Source organism: Oryctolagus cuniculus, chromosome 5 (assembly GCF_051225735.1).
Source record: "Oryctolagus cuniculus isolate XC-2025 breed Fujian yellow rabbit chromosome 5, ASM5122573v1, whole genome shotgun sequence".
In the NCBI taxonomy this organism is placed as follows: domain Eukaryota; kingdom Metazoa; phylum Chordata; class Mammalia; order Lagomorpha; family Leporidae; genus Oryctolagus; species Oryctolagus cuniculus.
Genome location: NC_142871.1, coordinates 138,901,284 through 138,924,914, shown reverse-complemented (window position 1 = coordinate 138,924,914; position 23,631 = coordinate 138,901,284). Strand labels below are relative to the sequence as shown.

At 51.4% G+C, this 23,631-nt stretch overlaps 1 long non-coding RNA gene and 3 other non-coding genes across 4 annotated transcripts; all 4 read left to right on the top strand.

Moving 5' to 3' along the window:
* The first annotated feature begins 1,054 nt into the window (after positions 1 to 1,054).
* On the top strand, positions 1,055 to 3,623 carry LOC103349722 (uncharacterized). The gene is made up of 5 exons (XR_517861.5): positions 1,055 to 1,195; positions 1,379 to 1,421; positions 1,626 to 1,664; positions 3,080 to 3,224; positions 3,447 to 3,623. It is a non-coding gene; the product is annotated as an uncharacterized LOC103349722 (long non-coding RNA).
* LOC127488910 (small nucleolar RNA SNORD48) lies at positions 1,485 to 1,546 on the top strand. The gene has a single exon (XR_007916785.1). It is a non-coding gene; the product is annotated as a small nucleolar RNA SNORD48 (small nucleolar RNA).
* LOC127488909 (small nucleolar RNA SNORD52) lies at positions 2,930 to 2,996 on the top strand. Its single transcript, XR_007916784.1, has one exon. It is a non-coding gene; the product is annotated as a small nucleolar RNA SNORD52 (small nucleolar RNA).
* Positions 3,258 to 3,338, top strand: LOC127488911 (small nucleolar RNA ZL8). The gene has a single exon (XR_007916786.2). It is a non-coding gene; the product is annotated as a small nucleolar RNA ZL8 (small nucleolar RNA).
* Positions 3,624 to 23,631: the final 20,008 nt, after the last annotated feature.

The window sequence follows — 23,631 nt, the reverse complement described above, 5'->3', positions numbered from 1 at the left end:
GTGGTGATGCGTTGCAGGACAATGTCCATTTTACTGAACGCAGAACTACATTAAAAAGGATGATGGCTAAGTTTATTATAACAATTTGTTATATAAAGACCTAGAACAGAAGAGTTTGAAGTTTCTCAACACAAAAACTTGATGTTTAAGGAGATTGGAATACTAGTTGATTTGATCACGGCACGCTGTACATGTATCAAATTATCACATAATAAGCCCTAAATATGTACAATTACATAAAAATGTTTTTTTAAAAAAACTGTTTTTATTTGAGAGTTAAGGAGAAGGAGAGACATTAGTCTTCCATCTCCTGGTTCACTCCCCAAATGACCGCAACGGCTGCAGCGGGCCCATCCGAAGGCAGGAGCCTCCTCCAGGTCTCCCACGCAGGTGCAAGGGCCCAAGGGCCATCCTCCACTGCTTTCCCAGGCCACAGCAGAGAACTGGACAGAAGTGGAGCAGCCGGGTCTCGAACCGGCGTCCGCATGGGATGCCGGCGCCCACAGGCGAAGGCTTAGCCCAACACACCACAGCGTCAGCCCCAATTTAAAAAATTTTGACGTTAAGATTATTTTCTAAAAAACTCTGCCAAATTTTATATTTCAACTATATGCAAATAATTATGCAGCAGTATAATAAAACTATTTGGAATATTTAAAAGATACGAAGCTCAATACGCGTAACAGGTCCGCCGGCTCAGCGCGGGAGCCAGTTCCGACTGTGGCGGCACCCAGCGGATGGGTGCTGCAGCGCGGGTCGGACCCAAGCGAGGACGGCCGATAGCGGGCGAGGGCGCGCGGGGTCCTCGGCCTCGCGAGCCGCGGCTGGGGGACGCGCCGAACTCTCGCGAGACCGGCTGCGGGGGACTTTCTTCCGCCTGTCTTCCAAAATTTACAGAAACCTCCCAGTATTAGCAGCATGCCTCTGCAATGACGTGCAACATACTTTCAAGGCCTTTATTTCCTGTGTTTTATTCGTATCTGGACAAACTATGGGCAAAATGCTGCACGTGGAGGCAGGCATATAAGAAGACAGCCATGCCCATCAGGCCCCCGATCCGCGCCGCCATAAATAGCCCCCGCCTGGCTCGCCCGCTTCTTTGTGCGGTGGGTGCCGGCTCTGCCGTGTGCTGTTGTTCTGCGATGGAGGATGGGGCAGGCCGGTGGCCCGCCTCGGCGCAGACTCGCTTGCATAGGTACCGCGGGGACCTGCTGGGGTTGGGGGCCGCACTCCCGGGCTGAGCAGGATGAACGACTGTTAACAGACTAGAGTTTCTGAGGTCTCTGTGACGCCACTGCTTGGAACTGACCCAGCCCGGGTCGCAGGCGGGAACGCCGGAGTCTCCCCTGGCTCTGCTAATTCCTTGACTTGGTTCCAGGTTCCTGGTGCGTGCCGGCCGCTCCGCAGCGACGTGATGGCCGGTGAGTGGGTCGCGCGTGCGGTGGCGAGCTCCGAGTGGCTGGCGGCCTTGTGGGCAGACGAGGGTTGATGATGACCCCAGGTGACTCTGAGTGTCTCGCTGACGCCAGCACCGCAGCGCGCTGACGGCCCCTCTACCCCGGGTTCGGGGAGGTTGGTGGATGGAGGGCTCAAGTTAGTAACCTTTCTCTTATTTCCTTTACTAGGGGGTGTGAGGCGGCCCCCGGTGTTACCAGTGCGAAAAGGTGAGTGTTGCCTGCGGGAGCCTTCCTGCTTGCTGACCATCTCGTCCCCACGTTTGTCCTTCGTGGGGGCGCTCTCCGGGTCTGTTTTTATTTTTTTTTTGAAAGGCAGAGTGACAAGTCTTCTGTCCCTTGCTTAGCTTCCCCGGGCTGAAGCCAGGAGCCAGGAACCCATCCCCTCCACGGGTGGCAGGAGTTCCAGTATTTAGCCGTCTTGTGCTTCCCAGGCGTATAAGCACGGAGCTGGATTGGAAGTGGGACCCTGGTATGGGAGGCATGCCATACCATGTGTGGGTTAACTCAGTACCCCACAACCCCCGTCCCGGGTCTGCCCATTTTTTATTTGAGAGGTAGAGAGAGGTCTTTCATCCGCTGGTTCACTTCCAAAATGGCCAGAGCTATGCCAATCTGAAGCCAGGTCTCCCATGTGGGTGCGGGGGCCCGAGGACTCGGGCCGTCTTCTATTGCTTTCCAAGGCCATAGCCGAGAGCTGGATCGGCAGTAGAGCATCCAGGACTTGAACCAGCATCCATATGAGATGCTGGCTCCAATACCCAGTATTTTTGTTCACCCCTCAAACCTGTCTGCGTCACCCATTTTTCTGTTGTGAGCCCAAGTGCATATGGCGCCTCCCAGTGGCCTTATTTTTTTAGTAAGATTTGTTTATTTGAAAGAGCCGTAGAGATCACGCATCTGCTGGTTTACTGTGATGGCCAGGGCTGCGCCAGGCCAAAGCCCTGATCCAGGAATTGAGTCTTGGATGTCAGCATGGGTGGCAGTGGCACAAGCACTTGGCCCATATTCTGCTGTCTTCCCAGGCACGTTAGCAAATAGCTGAATCAGAAGCAGAGTGCGCAGGACTTGAACTGGTGCTCCGATGGATGTTGGCATAAAAAGCAGCTTGACCTGCACCGCAGTGCAAGCCCCCGTCCCTGGCAGGAACTCCAGTACTTAAACCAGCTTCTGCTTTCCAGGCGCATTAGCTGGTAGCTGGGTGGGAAGCAGACCATCTGGGGCTCCCGGCACTCTGATGGGGTGTGGGTGTCCGTTCTGGCTTAATTCACTACTCCACAACCCTGCCCCAGGTCTCCCTGGTTCCTGATGAGCACATGGTACGGTGCAAGTATTCTGCCTGGTGATTCTCTAAGCACCACTTTTTGGATCTTACTTCCTGTGCAGCTGTTACTGCTTGTATCCCTGGCTTCCTTATTTTTTGGAGGGTACTGTCTCTTCCAGATGGCGTCCCTTGATCCAGGTCTCCCTAAACAGGGGATGATGATTTCACAGACTAGAGTCTCTGACCCTGGTCCTGATGTCAAAAATGAGTTCTGACTCGTTTAGGAGACCGGACGCGGGGGTTTCTGCGAGGGCTGTGGCTCCTTGTTGGTCTCATGGTTGTCCGGTTTTCACCTCTCTAGGATGAGAGCTTTGGAGACAGCCAGGGGCGGTGCCCCCTGACAGACTGCGGAGGCCTCAGTTGTAGCTGGGCTGACTGATGGTTCTGTTCCTGCTGCTTCGTCCCTGGGCTGTGACGAGTGCGGAGCGGGCCCTCTGAGTGCAGTGGTGAGTGTTGCTGGCTTGGGCTCCCAGCACAGCACACAGTGGTCGTGATGACTTGGTTGGACTAGAGTCTCTGAGCTTTCTCTGAGGATCTTTGAGACCACCTGATCCACTCTGCTTGTGCTTCCCCCAGCACCCTGGGCGGCGTGTCCCCTACTGCTGGCCTGCTGCTCACCGCTGGTTGCCAGCATGGTTCTAACACTTGTTCCTTTTGTGGACTTCCAGGAGTTCGCTGACAAGGATGGGGCAGACCATAGGAACTCAGCGTCTTTGGCATTTTCCTGAGCGACTATCAACGAGTGCAAAAATAATAGAAATTTTGAGGCCCCTGCATGTCAGCTGGAAAGCTTATGAGTATTAATTTTGTCAAAAGAATTTCAATAAAATAAATAAAACAAGTAATGGATTGGTCTCAGTGCAAACAAGGCGCCATAGCACTGGCCCACAAGGCAGTAATTGAGGGAAGTGGGAGGTGGCATCACACCCGGGAACAGTCACCGTGGTTGGCACCAAAGTGTTTCTTTACAGACAGGTGTAAAATAGGATCATCAGTACTTTCGTGTCCGGTATTTTCAGTTTCTGGTGGTGATTAACAGTCCTCACAAAGGCACCTGGTTGTGTGAAAACAGGGCCCCTGACAGCTTCCCAGGTAAGTGAGACAGCAGCATGAGAGTGCAAATGGAATTGAAGGACAAGTGCATCTTCAAAATTCTAATACATTTGAGAGTGATCTAATTCACTGGTACACTCACTAATGGCCATAACGATCAGGGTTCAGTCAGACTGAAGCCAGGAGTCAGGAACCTTGGGTCTCCTTTGAGGGGTGCCAGGGCCTAAATACTTGGACCACCTTCCACTATCGGGCATGTTGCTGCAGAGCTGGATTGGAGGCAGAACCCTGGAACTGCAGCTCTAATAGGGGCTGCCGGCATGGTGACGGCCACAGCACTGGCCGCAGGTAACGGGCATTTTCATGTAGTTTGAACCATCTGTGTTGGTGCTGCCTCGAAGACAACTGGGCTGTGAGCACAGGTGGGGAGCAGAACAGATAATGCCCAGAGGAACCGGTTTGGGTGTGAGGGTTTGTTTGTTTTTTTGTTTTTTTTTTTTTTGACAGGCAGAGTGGACAGTGAGAGAGAGAGACAGAGAGAAAGGTCTTCCTTTGCCGTTGGTTCACCCTCCAATGGCCGCCGCGGCCGGCGCGCTGCGGCCGGCGCACCGCGCTGATCCGATGGCAGGAGCCAGGAGCCAGGTGCTTTTCCTGGTCTCCCATGGGGTGCAGGACCCAAGCACCTGGGCCATCCTCCACTGCACTCCCTAGCCACAGCAGAGAGCTGGCCTGGAAGAGGGGCAACCGGGACAGAATCCAGCGCCCCGACCGGGACTAGAACCCGGTGTGCCGGCGCCGCAAGGCAGAGGATTAGCCTAGTGAGCCGCGGCGCCGGCCTTAAGATTGATTTTATTTGAAAGGAGTTCAACAGGAGAGGCAGAGAGCTGAAGAGCAGCAGTCAGGACTCAAACCAGTGCCCATCTGGGGTGCTGGTGCTGCAGGGGGTGCTTTTACCAGCTACGCTGCAGGGCCGGCCCCCTAATTTATAAAATTGTTTAAAAATGATTTTGAAAGGTTGAGTTAGAGCTTTCATCTGCTGGTTCACTCCCCGCCTGCATCTCCTGGTGGGTGCAGGGCCATCCTCTACTGCTTTCCCAGGCGCATGAGCAGGGAGCTGAGGTGGAGGTAAAGCAGCACCTGGGGCTTGAACCAGCACCCAAGGGATGTGAACGCTGCAGGCTATGCCACAGTGCCGGCTCCCTCCCCACAATATGTAAGACAAGTTTTGTTTCTAGAATATTCCAAACACAGATAAACTGCAGAAAGCAAATCGCCATCTCTGTAAGGGGCTTACAGTATGTGTTCTTAGGGAATGTTTCCTGCTTTTCTATCCCACTGGTCCAGCAAGGATTTATTTTCCTTAATCGTGTTTTGATCACTGTGTTTCCAGAGGACAGGGTCACCTGCTTCCATTTCTGTTCTGAGCTCTAGTCCCTGTCCCAAAACAACTAGCCCTGTGTTAAAAGAACTGGATTAAAGTTGGGTGTTTTTGTTTTGAAGGCAGAGGCAAACATTTCAACCAGTGGTTCTCAAATGCCTGTAACAACCAGGGCTGGGTCAAGGAGTCCTCCGTGGTGGGTGGGCTGTGACCTGCCTCCTGGAGTACAGATTTACAGGAAGCTGGAACTCAAACCCAGTGTTCAGTATGGAATGCAGGCATCCCGGCATGGCATCTTAACTCCTGCACCCGACATCTGACATCTGCCTCAAGATGGCACACTGCCTGTAAACCAGCGTCCGCCTGAGCACTGGTTTGAAGCCCGGCTGCTCTCATCCAGCTCCCTGATGTGCCTGAGAAGGCAACTGAAGGTGAATCAAGCACCTGGGCTCCCGCCACCCATGTGGGTGACCAGGCTGGAGTTCCCGGCTCCCGGCTTCCCCAGCCCTGCCCTGGCTGTTGTGGCCGTTTTGGGAGTGAACCAGTGGATGGAAGACCTCTGTAACTGACTTTCAAATATTTCAAGATAAATCTTTTTTTAAATGCTTTTTTTTTTTTTTTTTTTTTTGACAGAGTGGACAGTGAGAGAGAGAGACAGAGAGAGAAAGGTCTTCCTTTTGCCGTTGGTTCACCCTCCAATGGCCGCCACGGCCGACGTGCTGCAGCCAGCGCACCGCGCTGATCCGATGGCAGGAGCCAGGTGCTTCTCCTGGTCTCCCATGGGGTGCAGGGCCCAAGCACTTGGGCCATCCTCCACTGCACTCCCTGGCCACAGCAGAGAGCTGGCCTGGAAGAGGGGTAACCGGGACAGAATCCGGCGCCCCAACCGGGACTAGAACCCGGTGTGCCGGCGCCGCAAGGCGGAGGATTAGCCTAGTGAGCCGCAGCGCCGGCCTTTTTTTTTTTAACTTTTCGAAAGGCAGAGAGAAAGCTCCCATTGGTTCACTCCCCAGATACCTGCAGTGGCCAGGAGCCCAGAACTCATTCTGGGTCTCCAACCCAGGCACTCCATTGTGGGCTGGAGCAGTGTCTTCAGCGCTGTGCACCACCCGCCCTGATACTGCACAGTTCTCCTGAACTGTGAAGCTCCCAGGTACTGAACTCAGGGTAGTGGTTCCTTGGGCTGAGAGGTGGAAGTGTGTGTAGGGAGGCCAATGAGCAGCCAGGGAGCTGTTTGTGGGAGCTCACTGAGTAATCTTGATGTTTCCAAAACAGTTCTCTGTAGCTTAGCAACACGTTGTGACCTGATTCCCAAAGGACTGAACAAAAACTGAGCTGTCCTACAGGGACACCTGTGTGCTCCAGCTCACACATGGAGTTCCCTTGCGAGACAGCCGTTAGGAGCCAGGGTCAGGACCACAGGGGGATCCGGCCCACAGCAACAAGCCAGCAGGTGTAATAAAAGGTGACTGAGCAGCCAGGAAACAGATAACAGCTCACAAGGTGGGATTAGGAGGCTGACAGCACTCGGAGAAAGGACTTAGTCCTTTGTGCAAGGACAGGGCCTTGAAAAGGAAGGAGCAGCAGACTAGAATTGACATAAGCAGGTGAAACAACAGACTGGGAAATCAGTGAATTAGAAGAAAAAACCTGAGGCTGTAGCCTGCAGTGCGACATGGGTACTGGATCGAGTCCTGGCTGCTCCACTTCTGATCCAGCGTCCTTGCTAATGGCCTGTGAAAGCAGTCCTTGGGCCACTGCACTTGCATAGAAGATCCTGAAGAAGCTCCTGGCTTCAGATCGGCCTAGTTCCGGCTGCTGTGGCCATTTGGGGATGAACCAGCGGATGGGGGACCTCTCTAAGTGTGCCTCTCGAGTAAATAAATCTTAAAAGGAAAAAAAAAAAAAAAAGCCAACGTGTGGAGCAGAGAAGCTGGAGGTGGTTAGAAGCAGTCGTGAAGCGTGAAGCGTGGAGCAGCTTGCTCCGGCCTTGGTGCTGCTTGTTCAGCGCTGCCCTCACCCTGCTGCCTGCTCCTGCTGCAGCCCCAGGTGCCATCTTCAGCTCTCCCAGTGGTGCATGGGAGCATCTGGTTTTAGCAACACAGACCCATTTGTCAGTTTATTATAGTACTTTCTTTTCCATGACATCCTACTTCCCTATGATCATCTTAAAAAAAAAAAAAAAGTACTTTTTTAAGATTTATTTTATTTGAAAGGCACAGGCAGAGAGAGAAGTCTTCCATCTGCTGGTTGCAACAGCCCGAAGCTGCGCTGATTCAAAGCTAGGAGCCAGGAGCTTCTTCTGGGTCTCCCACGTGGGTGCAGGGGCCCAAGGACTGGGCCATCTTCTACTGCTTTCCCAGGCCACAGCAGAGAGCTGGATCAGAAGTGGGGCAGCCGGGACTAGAACTGGTGCCCATATGGGATGCCAGCACTGCAGGCAACAGCTTTATCTGCTACGCCACAGTACCGGCCCCAAAAATGTACTTATTTATATGAAAGGGGAAACATCAGGGAAAGAGATCTTCCATCCACTGGTTTAATCCACAAATGGCTGCAACAACCTGGCTGGCCAGGTCAAAGTCAGGAGGCTGGAACTCCATCCAGGTCTCACATGAGAGGCAGATGCTCACGCTTGAGCCATCACCCTGACGCATTAGCAAAGAGCTGGATTGGAAGCAGAGTAGCTGCTGCTTGAACCAGCTGTCTGAAAAGGGATACCAGTGTCACAAACTTAACCTGCTGGGCTACAAAGCTGGTGCCTGTGTTTTGTTTACTTTTATTTTCATTTTAAGATTTATTTATATATGGGGCTGGCACTGTGGCGTAGTAGGCTAAGCCTCAACCTGTGGCGCCAGCATCCCATGTGGGCGCCAGTTCATGTTCCAGCTGCTGCTCTTCCAATCCAGCTTTCTGCTTTTGACTTGGGAAAGCAGTGGAAGATGGACCAAGTCCTTAGGCTCCTGCACCCATGTGGGAGACCCAGAAGAAGCTCCTGGCGTCAGATCTGCCCATTTCTGGCTATGGCAGCCATTTGGGGAATGAACCAGTGGATGGAAGATTTTTCTCGCTGTCTCTCCTTCTCTGTCTATAACTTTAGCTCTCAAGTAAATAAATAAAAATCTTAAAAGATTTATTTATCTATTTGAAAGGCAGAGAGAAGGAAAGACAGAAAGAGCTCTTCCATTTCCTGGTTCACTCCCCAAATGTCTGCAGCAGCCAGGGCTGGGCCAGGCAGAAGCTAGAAGTCAGGAGCTCCATCCTGGTCTCCCACGTGGATGGCAGGGACTGACATACTCGGGCCATCCTGCATTGCCTTCACAGGTGTATTAGCGCATTAGCAGGAAACTGAACCAGAAGTGGAGCAGCTGAGACTGGAAACGGGTACTTGGCCTTGAACATGGGATGCTGGTGGCTTTACCTGCTGTGCCACAACACCAGAGCCCCATGATTGTGTCATTTCCCAAAGAATAAGGAAACAAATGGTCCTAAGGGTTAAAGTACCTGCTGACTCTGAAAGCAGCAAATGTCATTGTCCCCAAAGTGAAACTCAGGTAGAAGTAGGTCACATTCTAGACTGGCTATTACCATCATTAAACCATTAAATGCGAAAGAATGTAGTCAAGATAAAGATGCCGGCACATAGTCCTCCAGGAAGTGCTCTTAGGTAATAAGCTGGGAGAGGGGAGATGTTTGTGAAGGGCCTGGCACGAGCAGTGACCACCCTCCAGCACCACACAGGGTGGTTGATTTCTTCTAGAAGCTGAACAAATATTACAAAACCAAACCAAACCAAAAAGCAACTTTTTATTATGGAAACTTTAAAAAAACATTATTTATTTGAGAGGTAGAGTTACAGAGAAGGAGAGACAGATTGAAAAGTCTTCTATCCACTGGTTCACTCCCCAGATGGCTGAAACAGCTGGAGTTTCATGGATCCAAAGCCAGGAGCCAGGAGCTTCTTCCAGGTTTCCCATGTGGGTGCAGGGACCCAAGCACTTGGGCCATCTTCCGCTACTTTCCCAGGCCATTAGCAGAGAGCTGGATCAGAAGAGGAACCCCTGAGACAGGAGCTGAACCGACACCCATATGGGATGCTGGCACCACCAGTGGAGGTTTAGCGTACTATGCCACAGTGTGAGCTGTTGCAACCAGCAGATGGAAGACCTCTCTCTCTGCCTCTGCCTTCCAAATAAAATAAGTCTTAAAGGAAGGATAGTATCAGGTAAATCTGTATACCTACAACCTAAATCCAACAGTGACTAACACTTTGTCAACATTTTCCCATATTTGTGAATATAGCAAAAAAAGTTGTGTTCATATTTATTTGTGTTTGACAGGTTGTTTCAAAGTAAATTATAAAGATCAAGACATTTTTATCCCTTATTATTTGAGCATAAATCTCCCAAAAAATGAGGATATTCATCTACATATCAACTATATTTTTTTAAGTTTTATTTATTTATTTCAAAGGCAGAGAGAGAGAGAGAGAGAGAGATCTCCAATCTGCTGGTTCACTCCCTAAATGGCTGCAATAGCCAGGTATTGGCCAAGGGCCAGGAACTCCATCCCAGACGCAGGGGCCCAAGGACTTGGACCATCATTCTCTGACTTCACAGGTGCATTGGCAGGAAGCTGCATCAGAATTGGAGCAACTGGGAGCCACACCAGATAGGGGATGCCAGTATCACCAGTTGTGACCTAACCTGCTGTGCCACAATGCTGGCCCCCACAATACTATATTTATTGGGTTGGTATTCGCTTTCTGTCCTTTGTCCTGAAATACACAGTTGGGCTAGATGAGTAGGCAATATTTGTCAGTTGCCCCCCACATGGCAAAACACAGGTAATGAAAGACCTCTGTGGGTGTGTGAGTGTCTCTGAGACACTGGCCTAGCCCTTGAATAAGCTTTTCTAATTCAGCATCTACAACCCAATACTATTTTCTTTTTCTTTTTTATTTATTTATTTTTTTATTTTTTTGACAGGCAGAGTGGACAGTGAGAGAGAGAGACAGAGAGAAAGGTCTTCCTTTGCCGTTGGTTCACCCTCCAATGGCTGCCATGCGGCCGGCGCACCGCGCTGTTCCGATGGCAGCAGCCAGGTACTTATCCTGGTCTCCCATGGGGTGCAGGACCCAAGGACTTGGGCCATCCTCCACTGCACTCTGGGTCATAGCAGAGAGCTGGCCTGGAAGAGGGGCAACTGGGACAGAATCCGGTGCCCGGACCGGGACTAGAACCTGGTGTGCCGGCGCCGCAAGGCGGAGGATTAGCCTAGTAAGCCGCAGCGCCAGCCGCCAATACTGTTTTCATAGCTGAGAAAACTAACTGGAGTTCCCTAAAATTACTTACTCAGCATTCAAACTTTTCAAACGTCTCCAAGATATCGTATGGATTTTATTATTAAGACATTTTAAAAAGTTTTATTTGTTTATTTGAAAGAGAGGAGAGAGAGAGACTCTTCCATCCATTGCTTTACTCCCCAAATGCCTGTGCCAGTGTTGGGCCAGGCCAAAGCCAGGATCCTGGAACTCATTCCAGGTCTCCCAAGTAGGTGGCAGGGACCAATATGCCATCACCTGCTGCCTCCCAGGGTGCCCTTTAGAAAGCTTGATCAGGAGGCTGGCACAGTGGCACAGTAGGTTAATCCTCTAACTGCGGCACTGGCATCCCATATGAGCGCCAGTTCTAGTCCTGGCTGCTCCACTTTTTTTTTTTTTGACAGGCAGAGTGGACAGTGAGAGAGAGAGACAGAGAGAAAGGTCTTCCTTTGCCGTTGGTTCACCCTCCAATGGCCGCCATGCGGCCGGCGCACTGCGCTGATCTGATGGCAGCAGCCAGGTGCTTCTCCTGGTCTCCCATGGGGTGCAGGGCCCAAGCACTTGGGCCATCCTCCACTGCACTCCCTGGCCACAGCAGAGAGCTGGCCTGGAAGAGGGGCAACCGGGACAGAATCCGGTGCCCCGACCGGGACTAGAACCCGGTGTGCCGGCGCCGCAAGGCGGAGGATTAGCCTAGTGAGCCGCGGCACTGGCCGTGCTCCACTTCTGATCCAGCTCTGCTGTGGCCTGGGAAAGCAGTAGATGATGGCCCAAGTCCTTGGGCACCTGCACCCGCGTGGGAGACCTGGAAGAAGCTCCTGGATCCTGGTTTCAGAACGTTACAGCCATTTGGGGAGTGAACCAACAGACAGAAGACCTTTCTCTCTGTCTCTCCCTCTCACTGTCTGTAACTCTACCTCTTAAATAAATAAATAAAATCTTAAAAAATGGGGGGGGCCGACGCCGTGGCTCACTTGATTAATCCTCCGTCTTGGGGCGCCAGCATCCCATATGGGTGCCAGGTTCTAGTCCCGGTTGCTCCTCTTCCAGTCCAGCTCTCTGCTGTGGCCCGGGAGTGCAGTGGAGGATGGCCCAAGTGCTTGGGCCCTGCACCCGCATGGGAGACCAGGAGGAAGCACCTGACTCCTGGCTTCGGATCGGCCCAGCATGCCAGCTGTAGCGGCCATTGGGGTGTGAACCAATGGAAGGAAGACCTTTCTCTCTCTCTCTCTCTCTCTCTCTCTCTCACCGTCTAACTCTGCCTTTCAAAAAAAATTTTTTTTTTCTCAAAAAAGAAAAAAAAAGAAGCTCGATGAGAAGCAAAGCTGGGACTTACTGGCACTCTGATGCGGGCTGTGGGCATCCCAAGAGACATCATAACTGCTGCACCAAGCACTCGCCCTTGCTGATTTGCTCTAAGGATCTATTTACTTGGCAGAGAGAGAGAGAAAGAGAAGGGAGAATGAGCAAGCGAATAAGAAGTCTTCCATCTGCTAGTTCACTCCCCAAACGGCTGCAACAGCCAGGTCTTGGCTGGGCCAAAGCAAAGAGCCAGAAACTCCATCCTGGTCTCCTGCGTGGGACGCAAGTATGTGAGCCATTTTCTGCTGCCTCCCAGGCACATTAGCAGTTAGGAAGCTGGACTGGAAGCCCAGCGGCCGTGACTGGGCAGGCAACGCCAGCGCTGTGAGCCGCAGTTTAATCTTCTACACTGCAACACCGGCCCCCGTGAGTCAGGGATCGAGCGCTGTGCTTCACTGTTAATTTCTAAGTGTTTATTCTATAACAGCCCCCTTGTTTTCTTGTTTCTGTGACATTGGTCTTAATTTTCAAATTATTTTTAAAGATTTATTTATTTGAAAGAGTTACACAGAGAGAGAAAGAGAAGCAGAGAGAGAGAGAGAGAGAGTGAGAAAGAGAGAGAGAGGTCTTACATCCACTGGTTCACTCCCCAGTTGGCCACAATGGCTTCGGCTGCGCTGATCTGAAGCCGGGAGCCAGGAGCTTCTTTTGGGTCTCCCACGCAGATGCAGGGGTCCAAGGACTTGGGCCATCTTCTACTGCTTTCCCAGGCCACAGCAGAGAGCTGGATTGGAAGTGGAGCAGCCGGGACTCAAACCCGTACCCATATGGGATGCCGGCACTGCTAGACGGTGGTTGTACTGGCTACTCCACAGCGCCGGCCCCTCAGATTATTTTAAAAATAAATATTTTATTTGAAATGCCAAGGGACAGATTGTGTGTGTGTGTGTGTGTGTGAGAGAGAGAGAGAGAGAGAGAGAGAGGTCGTCCATCTTCTGATTCACTCCCCAAATGCCCACAGCAGCCTGGGCTAAGCCTGGTGGAAGCTAAGAACTGGGAACTCAATCCAGGCCTCTCACGTGGGTGATAGGGACCCAGTACTTGAACCCTCATCTGGTGCTTCCCAGGGTGCACATTAACAGAAAGCTGGAAGTGGAAGCCAAGCTGGGACTCAAACCCCAGGACTCAGATACGGGTTGGGGGCATCCCAAGTGGCCTCTTAGCCTCTGCGCCAAATGCCCCTCCATTCTGTTGAAGAGAACAGATTGTTGTGTACAGTGTTCTGCGTGGTGGCTTCGTCTGACGGTGCCCTCTTGTTGCTAACTCGTTCCTTGATCTGCACTTTTTGAACTGGAAATTCAACCCGAAGGCGTGTAGGCAAATGCTTCACGAGTGAAGTATGTGTTTGTTTGTTTCCTGTGAGTGGGCTGACACCTTACCGGAAACCTAGTGGCTTAAAACAGCACAAACTTAAAAAAAAAAAAAAAAAAAAAAAAAGGCAGAAACTCGCTCTCCCAGATGCAGCAGCAGAAGCCTAAAATTAGTTTGTCCTGAGCTGAAAGCAACATACCAGCAGGGCCTTGCCCCTTCCCGAGGCCTCAGGGGAATTGTTGCTGCCGCCTCCAGCGTCTGGGAGCCGCCGACCTGGCTTGACCTGTGCCTGTGGTCACCTCACTCTCACCTCCACTCAAGGTCACCTTGCTGCCTCCTTTCTATTCGATGTGTGCATCCAATCTTACCTTTCAGTCTGCTGCCCACCGCGTCCTCCCAAGACCCCTCATCCGGGCATCAGCCTCTGCTTCTCCTGCTGTCCCTGGTCCCAATCTTATCACCAGGTGGCCGTGATGACCCCCAAATCCTTCTCCCCACACCTCTGTGGTTGCCAAGAGCGCGGTCATGAAGTCTTCAACCTCATGTGAGTAAATCCAGTTCCCTATCAACTTTTTTTTATGTAATGATTTCAGCAGCCATTGTTGATGTTTGCCCGACTTACTTCACTGGGGTTTGCAAAATAGTGATTTTCTTCTTTGATTATTCTTCTAACAGCTATTAGCCGACATTCTTCATACAAGAAGTAATAAATAAATCATCTCATCAGTTGGTATTGACCTGAATAAACACTGCAGAGGCAGTATAAATGACTCATTCTTTTCCTTTATTTACAAGATCACAGTGCATAAAAAGAATTGATGTAAAGTCTTCTCTAAGGCTGCCAGATGAATTTCCCCCTCTTTTGTATACATGAGACGAGGAAATTTCACTCTTGTTCCTTTGACCGTTACCAGACTTCTTCTGAAACCCAGATGTGCTGAGACACTGGTCCTACCCTTCGTCCCTCCTGCCAGCCCTGGGGCCAAGGACTGGTTCTGGTGTAGACCCAGCCCGGCGCCCTCAGAGAACCCACCTTAGCTCCCAGACCTTTCTCTGCATCAGACCCACACTGTATTGCTTTCCACCCCAACCCCCATCTCTCAGTGGTAGAAGGGCAAACAGCGGTTCCACAGCATTCATAGGAGACCATCGGCTTGGACTGAAGCCCGCACCAGGCCTAGCAGATCCAGTCAAGTGGAGTCACTCATGTTAGTGCCACATCACCAAGTTGAAACAAAGGTTTTTTTTTTTTTTTTTTTAATCTGATCTGCCAGGAAATCAGGAGAGATAATGATCCGATCTCCAAGCAGGCCAATCCCTCTGCTTTACCCTTTACCGGGAAAGTAGCTTGGAAACCAACCAGCTGCTGTTTGCCTTCATTTTGGCTTTCCTCAGCCCGTTTCTGTTCATAAAGCCAGCTTTTCTCAGCTTATGGAATGTTCGCTCTAGTTTATAGAATGAGTTGTTACCCTAGTCTGGGATTTGTTGTAATTATATATATATATATATATATATATATATATATATATATATAAAGATTTATTTATTTTCTTTGAAAGGCAGAGTTACAGAGAGGCAGAGAGAGAGAGAGAGAGAGAGAGAGAGAGAGAGAGAGGTCTTCCATCTGCTGGTTCACCCCCCAACTGGCTGCAATGGCCAGAGCTGCACTGATCCGAAGCCAGGAGCCAGGAGCGTCTTCTGGGTCTCCCATGTGGGTGCAGGGGCCCAAGTGCCATCTTCTACTGCTTTCCCAGGCCACAGCAGAGAGCTGGATTGAAAGTGGAGCAGCCAGGACTCGAACTAGCGCCCATATGGGATGCCGGCACTGCAGGTGGCAGCTTTACCCACTACCACACAGCACTGGTCCCAATTTTATCTTTTGACACAACACTGTGAGAGGCCAGAGCCACGTCATGACAGGCTTCTCACAAGACAAAAAAAAAAACTGGCTAGGCCCAGGATGCGCCTGGTATGAAAAGACAAAACCTGACACTGGGCAGTCCTTGGTCCGGCAGGACTAGGTGGGGCAACCAATAAGGTGGGCAGTCCTTGGTCCTGCAGGGCCAGGGGAAGGAAGGAATGAGGATGTAATACTTATTTGCCCGGGGACTATAAAAACCCCGGGAACAAAGAGAAGGGGGTCTTGGTCTCCCAGCACTGCACTGCACGGAAGGCCGGGGCCCCAGCATGCTGGATCTACAAATAAAGTCCCTTTGTTCCTTGCGTTTCGGTGAGTCTCGCTGGTTCTTTCTATCTGGGCAGTCCGGAACACAACAAATACATGTGCCTTGTAAATTGATTTACTGATAGGAACATTGCAAGGTTTTCTTGGTTTGGCTTAAGATACTAAGGCAGGGGCCAGCGCTGTGGCATAGTGGGTAAGCCACTGCCTACAACATCAGCGTCCTGTATGGGCACCTAACCCAGCCCTGGCTAGAATGGCCATTTGAAGAGTGAAAGATCTCTCTCTGTAACTCTACCTTTCAGACAAATAAATCTATTATCTATCTATCTATCTATCTATCTATCTATCTATCTATATTTTTACTGAGTTTTTGGTGTCCCCTGAAATCCTGCTTTGTTGAGAGCAAGGGTCCCTCTTGTTTAATTTCCCTCTTGCTTAACTTCCCACCATTTTCACAACCCTGGTTTTGTCTTTGGACTGCAAACCCGTGATCTACTGAGACCTTGATTTAAGCACTGGGATTTGACCAAATCCCCCAGGGCAAAAGCCAGAAGTTCCAGAAATCATTTACTGTTTTGGACTCTTACTTGTGTCATTTGTGGCTTCTAAGGGTTTCCCTTCCTTTCCTGGCAGCTAACCCTTATACTCAAAATGTCTTTTTAAAAATATACTATCCAGGGGCCGGCACCGTGGTACAATAGATTGATTCTCTGCCTGTGGCGCCATTATCCCATATGGACACTGCTTCTAGTCCTGGCTGCTCCTCTTCCAATCCAGCTCTCTGCTATGGCCTGGGAAAGCAGCAGAAGACGGCCTAAGTGCTCGGGCCTCTGTACCCACGTGGGAGACCTGGAAGAAGCTCCTGGTTCCTGGCTTCGGATTGGCGCAGCTCTGGCCGTTGTGGCCATCTGAGGAGTTAACCAATGGAAGGAAGACCTTTCTCTCTGTCTCTCTCTCTCACTGTCTGTAACTCTACTTCTCAAATAAATAATATATATGTATTTATACACACACACACACACACACACACACACTATCCAGGGACCAGTGCTGTGACATAGCAGTTAAAGCCGCCGTTTGCAGTGCCGACATCCCATATGGGCGCCAGTTCGAGTCCTGGTTGCTCCACTTCAGATCCAGCTCTCTGCTATGTCCTGAGAAAGTAGCAGAAGACGGCCCAAGTCCTTGAGCCCTTTTGCTCTCATGGGTGACCCAGAGGAATCTCCAGGCTCCTGGCTTTGGATCAGCACAGCTCCGGCCACTGGGGCTATTTGGGGAGTGAACCAGCGGATGGACGACCTCTCTCTCTCCTTCTCCCTCTCTTTCTCTTTCTCTCTCTGCCTTGACATCTCTGTAAATCTGACTTTCAAATAAATAAATAAATCTTTAAATATATATATGTATATATTGTCCGAAGTGTGTGTATGTGTGTGCATACTATCCAGTATCAAGCTCAAAATTGAGGCCAAAACATTCCTGGAATAAAAGGGCTTACTGAGCCAGTGCACGTGCTGCCCGAGAGGGGCAGGACCAAGTTCTAGGACAAGTTCTTGCAGTTTCCAGCAGCAGGGCCAGGTAGTGGTTGTAAGAGTTTTTCTGGGCCAGAGGTAAGAGCAGTTTTAGAAACTCTGGGAGAAGCAAAGCAGGGGCTCTGAACAAGGGGATAGGATTAGGACCAGCTTTCAAGAGATGGACACGTGTGTAAATAGGGCCCTTGGTGGCCCACCTTGATGACATTTAAGTTTCTTTCTTAGAGAGAGAGAGAGAGAGAGAGAGAGAGAGAGAGAGATTCCATTCATTAAAGATGGAGAGAGTGAGAGGAAGAAACAGATCTTCCATCTGCTGATTCAATCCCTAAATGGCCAAGGATGGGCCAGGCCAAAGCCAGGAGCCAGAAGTTTCTTCTTGGTCTCCCACATGCATGCAGGGGCCCTACAGAGAGCTGAATTGGAAGTGGAGCTGCCAGGACTCGAACCAGTACCCATATAGGATGCTGGCACTGCAGGTGGTGGCTTAACCTACTACACCACGCTGCCACCCTGAGTCTTTTAGTTGGTTTCATCAGCATCAGTTAACTGATTAATTTCCCTTATCTCTTCAACTTCCACCCTCTGGCCTTTATAATTAAACTTAGGACATTGTGGTGGAATGAGGTGAAAAGGTCATGCCAAGATGGCCGCTGACAACAGAAACTGCCTGGCAACAGGCAGTGATTGGATGGCTTCAGAAACCACATGACAACAGAGCCTGACTGGCAACAGGCTGTGATTGGATGGCTTTGGAAACTGCCTGGCAACAGGCTATGATTGTTGGGGCATAGACCGCCTCTTGACCGGATTGGCTGGTCTTGACTATATAAGCTGTTATACTAATTGAAACAAACGAGTCTGTGGGCTACTTGCCTCAAGCCTGCTTTCACCGGACTCCCGGAGTCTGTGTGGTGACTCCGCGCCTCTTGCCCCCACCATGTTCCTCAGAATCCACTGCAACATTGTTGAGAAATCAACTGCAACGGGACATCTCAGAATTTATTTTTATCGCCAGAATATTAGGAAAGGAGGGACCTGACCTTTCATTTAAGTCATTATTATTATTATTATTATTGTCAAAAAGAAGGGGCAGATGTGATACAGAGGGTTAAACCACCTCTTGCAGCACCAGCATCCTGCTCGTGTCCCAGCTGCTCCACTTCTAATCCAGCTCCCTGCTAATGTGCGTGGAAAAGCAGCAGAAGATGGCCCAAGTCCTTGGGCCCCTGCTCCCACATGGGAGCCCTGGCTCCTGGCTCCTGGCTTCAGCCTGGCTCAGCCCTGGTGGTTGAGGCCATCTGGCGAGTGAAGTAGTGCATGAAAGATATCTCCCTCTCCCTCTCCCTCTCCCTCTCCCTCTCCCTCTCCCTCTCCCTCTCCCTCTCCCTCTCCCTCTCCCTCTCCCTCTCCCTCTCCCTCTCCCTCTCCCTCTCCCTCTCCCTCTCCCTCTCCCTCTCCCTCTCCCTCTCCCTCTCCCTCTGTAACTCTGTCTTTCAAATAAATAAGTAACTAAGTAAGCAAGTAAATCTTTAATGTCTAAAAGAAGTCCAAGCCTCTGTGTTTTAGGCTTCCTTCCTGATCCTTGTCTGGGCAAATAGCATCAATTTTTCGCTACTCCTTCTTGGTAACGGCTTTTGCTTGTGAGAATTTGTGTGGCTACAACATATCCTACTCCAACTCAGCTTCTCCTCCCCTACGCTTGGGCTACAGATCACTTGTGTGGCCTTGGAAGATATGAGGGTTTCCTCCCTCCAGCAAATGACCAATTCTGTCGCAGACACCAGCTGGGTGTGTCCGAATTCACTCAAGTCCAGACCCCACAGGCTGAAGGCACAGTCCACACACTGGCGTCTCCTCTGTAGACATTCGGTCCCAAGCCCCAGGGAGTTTTACCTGTGCTTCTGACCAACTGGCTGTATGTTATTTTATTCCAATCTGTTTGAAAGTCAGAGAGACAATGAGACAGAGACACAGAGATCTGCCATCTGCTGATTTGCTCACAAACAGTTGGGGTTGGGTGAGGCTGAAGCCAGGAGCCCAGAACTCAATCCGGTCCGGTCTTGCATTTGGGTGGAGGGGACCCAGGGACTTGGGCCATCACCTGTTGCCCCCACAGAGTGCACATTAGCAGGAAGCTAGAATTGGGAGTGGAGCTGAGACTGGAGCCCAGGGACTTCACAAGATGGAATATGAGTGTCCCAAGTAGCGCCTTTTTTATTACAAAATTTATTATTTATTTTCATTTTATTGAAAAGGAGAGAGACAGAGAGATCTTCCACCCACTGGTTCAGTCTCCAAATGCCTGCAGCAGCCAGGGCTGGGCCAGACCAAAGTCAGGAGCCAGGAATTCAGTCTGGGTCTCTAACGTGGATGGCAAGGACCCAACTATTGGCTCATCCTGTGCAGCCTCCCAGGGTGTGCATTAGCAGGAAGTTGGTTAGGAAGCGGAGGAGCCAGGACTCGAACCAGGTCATCAGATAAGGGATGAGCATCCTGAGTGGCATCCTCACCCAAGAGACCAATGACTGCCCCCCCGGCCCCGCCATGGCTATAAATCCGGGTTCCTACCACCCCTCCTCAGCTTTCACAGCTCACAGAACTCAGGGAAGCAGGTGACCTAGTTCAATACCAAGGACAGCACACGGATACCGAGGGAAGGAGGCACTGGGTGCGGTGTGGGAGGAAGGGTGTGGCGCTTCTGTGTCCTCTGTGGGTGCACCACCCTCCGGGAGCCTCACGTGTTCAGCTTTCCAGAAGCTCTCTGGACCCTGTCCTTTGGGGCTTTTATGGGGCCACTATTGCACACAACGTGTCAACATCTGAGTGGACAAAAGGGTATGGCCTGACGCTACCAGGCGGGGTGCGGAGACTCAGCGAGGCCCGAGGCCCGTGCGCTCAGGTTGTCCTGGGCCTCTCTGGCCGCATTCCTCCTCCAGGGCGTGGGTTAGGACCCCCCACTGAAATGGGGGTCTTCTCAGCCCTTGTCAGACCAGGTGGGTCAGGGAGAGGTGGGGACAATTAGAGTTTCTAGGGCATACCTTACCTCTATGGCCTGCCTCGCCGAGGGATTTCTGAGCCAGGAATGGTGGACAAAAAGTGTATATGTGTGTGTCCATATACCATAACCTCACAAAAATAAATTCATGGAAAAAACTGTACATGGTGCTTGGTCCCTGGTATTGGCTACTGGTCAGTGTTGTTACAGCTCTCCCGTTGTTTACGTGTTCAGCTGGTAAGACGGGGGGGGGGGGGGAGAGTGAGAAGTGGGAAGGGCTGATGGCGGGAGTGGGGAGCTTCCAGCTAGACTTCGGCTGCAGATCCAGGCTGGGGTCTGGCCGGTCCACTTGTCACATTTGCACAGGTGAGCGCCACACCTTCGTCCTTCGGTCTTCTGTCACTGCTCTCAATCTTCCTCGTAGGAAGAGCAAAAGACCTGGAAAAAAAGGGAGGGGGGTTCTTCAACCCTTTCCCTGACAAATTAGCTAGACGCTAGAACTTGCTTAAGAGGTAAGTGGTCTAGGGGCAGGGGCTGGGCTGTAGCAGGTAAAGCTGCCTCCTGCAGGGCCAGCATTCCCCCATGGGTGCCAGTTTGATTCCCGGCTGCTCCACTTCCCATCCAGCTCTCTGCTATGGTCTGGGAAAGCAGCGGAGGATGACCTAAATGCTTGGGCCCCTGCACCCACGTGGGAGACCTGGATGAAGCTCAAGGCTCCTGGCTTCAGTCTGGCCCAGCCTGGGCTGTTACAGATCTCTGTCTTCAACTTCTGGTTTCCCCCAAATAGCTGCAACGGTCTGAGCTGGGCCAGAATGAAGTCTGAGGCCAGGAACTCTATCCGAGTCTCCCTCTGGGTGGAAGGGGTTTGAGTACTTGGGCCATCTTCCACTGCCTTCCCAGGCACATTAGCAGGGAGCTGGATGGGAAGCAGAGGAGCTGAGATTCGAATCAGGACTGGAACCTGATACAGGATGCTGGCGTCAGCAGGTGCACAATGCCACAGTGCCGGCCCAAATCACCAGAGGACTTGTTCCTGCTCTGGGAGCTGGGCCCCACCTCCACAGCCCGGGATTGGTCTGGGGAGCGGGGTGGTGGGCAGGTCAGCCATTACTAACTTACACCCAGGTTGTTGCTACCTGTTCAGGAACACTTGGAGAACCAGGGGCCCAAGGCCTCAGCATTCTATATTTGTCTTTCCTTGTGGATGAATCACCCGGCACATGCTGGGTGGTGTGGCAGGCAGCCAAGATGCTGAGGGAGATAAGGGCAGGTTTAGTTCCCAACAGCTGTTAACTGGTTTTCATTTCCTAAGACACAAATTCTTCCTGGCATTAAAAAAAAATATTTGAAAAGCAAACAGAAGAGAGAGAGAGAGGCAGAGAGAGAGAGACAGACAGACAGAGAGAGATCTTCCATCTGCTGATTCACTCCCCAAATGGCTGCAGCAGTTAGGACTGGGCCAGGATGAAGCCAGGAGCCAGGAGTTTCATCTGGGTCTCCCAAATGGTGGCAGGGGCCCAAGCACTTGGGCCGTCTTCCACTGCTTCTCAGGCGCATTAGCAGGGAGCTGGATCAGATGAGGAGTAGTCCGGCCTCAAACCTGCACTCCGATATGGCATGTGGGCATCCCAGGTGGTGACTTAACCCACTGCGCCCCTCCTGCATCTCCCACGTGGGTGGCAGGGGCCCAGCACCCTGAGCCAGCACCTCACTGGCCTCAGCCTTCTGCGGTCGTAGGGGAAGAGCAGGACTCCAAGGCAGGCACTGTGATCTGGGACGTGGGCATCCCCAGCAGTGACTTAACTGCTGCACCAAACACCCAGCCTACATGTTCTGAGATTTTTTTTTTTCTTCAGTATTTCAAAATCTCTTCTTAAATCTAGGCTTACCGTCCAGGAGCGTTCTTACGATGCTGCCCCGGTAGCCCAGCAGCAGTCTCCGTAGTTCCTGTTAGAAACGCACGTTCTGGGACCTTGTTCTAGAGACACTGGCGCTGCAGGTGTGCTCTGGGCCCGGCTCTGGTTTCTGCTCAGCTGCCGGTGCCTGCGAAGGGTGCCCTGGAGGACGACCAAGGATGCTCAGGCCGTGAAGAACGAAGGCAGCTGCTTGCAAGCCTGCAGCCGCACCTGCTGCACAGCCAGCTGCTCACAGGGCAGACACTCCCAGCGTCCTCCCCAACACTGTCAGCTAGGCTTGGTGGAGGAAGTCCCGCAGCGGGGCATGCCGGCTGCTGCGCCTCCCCAGCTATGTGGCCATCTGCGCTGGGAAGGCGGCCCCCAGGCTGCCTCAGTTGAGCTCATAGGATGCCCTTCCCCCACTTCCTGGGGCCAACAGATTCTTCCTGTTTGGTCCCATGGGGGTAACAAAGTGGTTTACTGACAAAGGCGAATGATTACTGAACTTTACTCTGAAAACTGATCATTAAAGGGGGAAATGTGGGCATTTATTATGCAATTCCTATACTGTTTTGCTTACCGTGTTTCAGGGTAAGCCAACAGCCTTGACAAGGAAAACTTTAAAAAAAAAATATCAATTTATTTGAAAGGCAGAGTTACACAGAGAGGAAGACTTGGAAGAGAGAAAGAGTTTTTATCCGTTGGTTCACTTCCCAAATGGCTGCAGCTGGGCTAGGCCGAAGCCAGGAGCCTGGAGCTTTCTCTGGGTCTCCCATGTGGGTACAGGGGCCCAAGGACCCAGGCCATCTTCTGTTGCTTTTTCAGGCACATTAGCAGGGAGCTGGGTCAGAAGTGGAGCAGCCAGGATTCGGACGGGTGCCCACAAGGGACGCTGGTGTTGCAGGCAGTGGTTGAAACCTGCTACGCCACATTGCTGGACCCAGAGAAAAGCTTTCTAAATACCTTTTCTTATTTACTTGAAAGGCACAGAGACTGAGCGGGAGACAGAGAGAGATCTCCCAACCTCTGCTTTACTCCCAAAATGCCTGTAACAGCTGGGGCAGTCCAGGAGCCCAGAACTCAATCCAGGTCTCCCATGTGGGTGGCAGGGACCTGACTACTTGAGCCATAACCTGTGCCTCCCAGGGTGCACATTAGCAGGAAGCTGGAATGTGAAGCAGAGCACACTTTGATGTGGGCCGCAGGGGTCCCAAGAGGTGTTGTAACTGCTGGGCCAAATGCCTGCCCCCAAAAGTTTGTTTTACTGAAGAGTTTCAGCTAATGCTCACAAATGAGGAAGAGCAGAATTTTAAAATCACTATTTTGCAACTCCTCATGAAATAACCGACCAGGACAAAGTCACCCACGGGTAACACGCCATCGGGAGCGTCCACGGTGGGGAGCTTACAAGGGAGGAGCCGGGCTCCGGCCGTCTGCCCCCACCGCTGAATCTGTTTCACTCCACGGGACGGAGGCTGCAGCCTCTGCTGTGCCCCTGAGCGGGCCTGGCAGGAAGCACACGGCACCTGGGAAGCCATCTTGCCCACCAGTCAAACCGTCACAGGTTTGGTAACTGGAAATATGAGAGGCGGAGGAAGACAAGTGACCTCAAGAAGGCACACTGACAAATCCAGAGACGGAGATTCTCCACAATGACGCTATTCTGCCTAGACAGCATTGAAAACAGAAGGGAGAGCAGACTATTGTAGACTAGGAGGGACTGAAGATACAGCAAAAGGCAAAGTGCACATTGTTTTTTAGATCCTGATTTGAACAAATCAACTATAAATAAGACATTTTTGAGCCATTTGATGAAATTTGA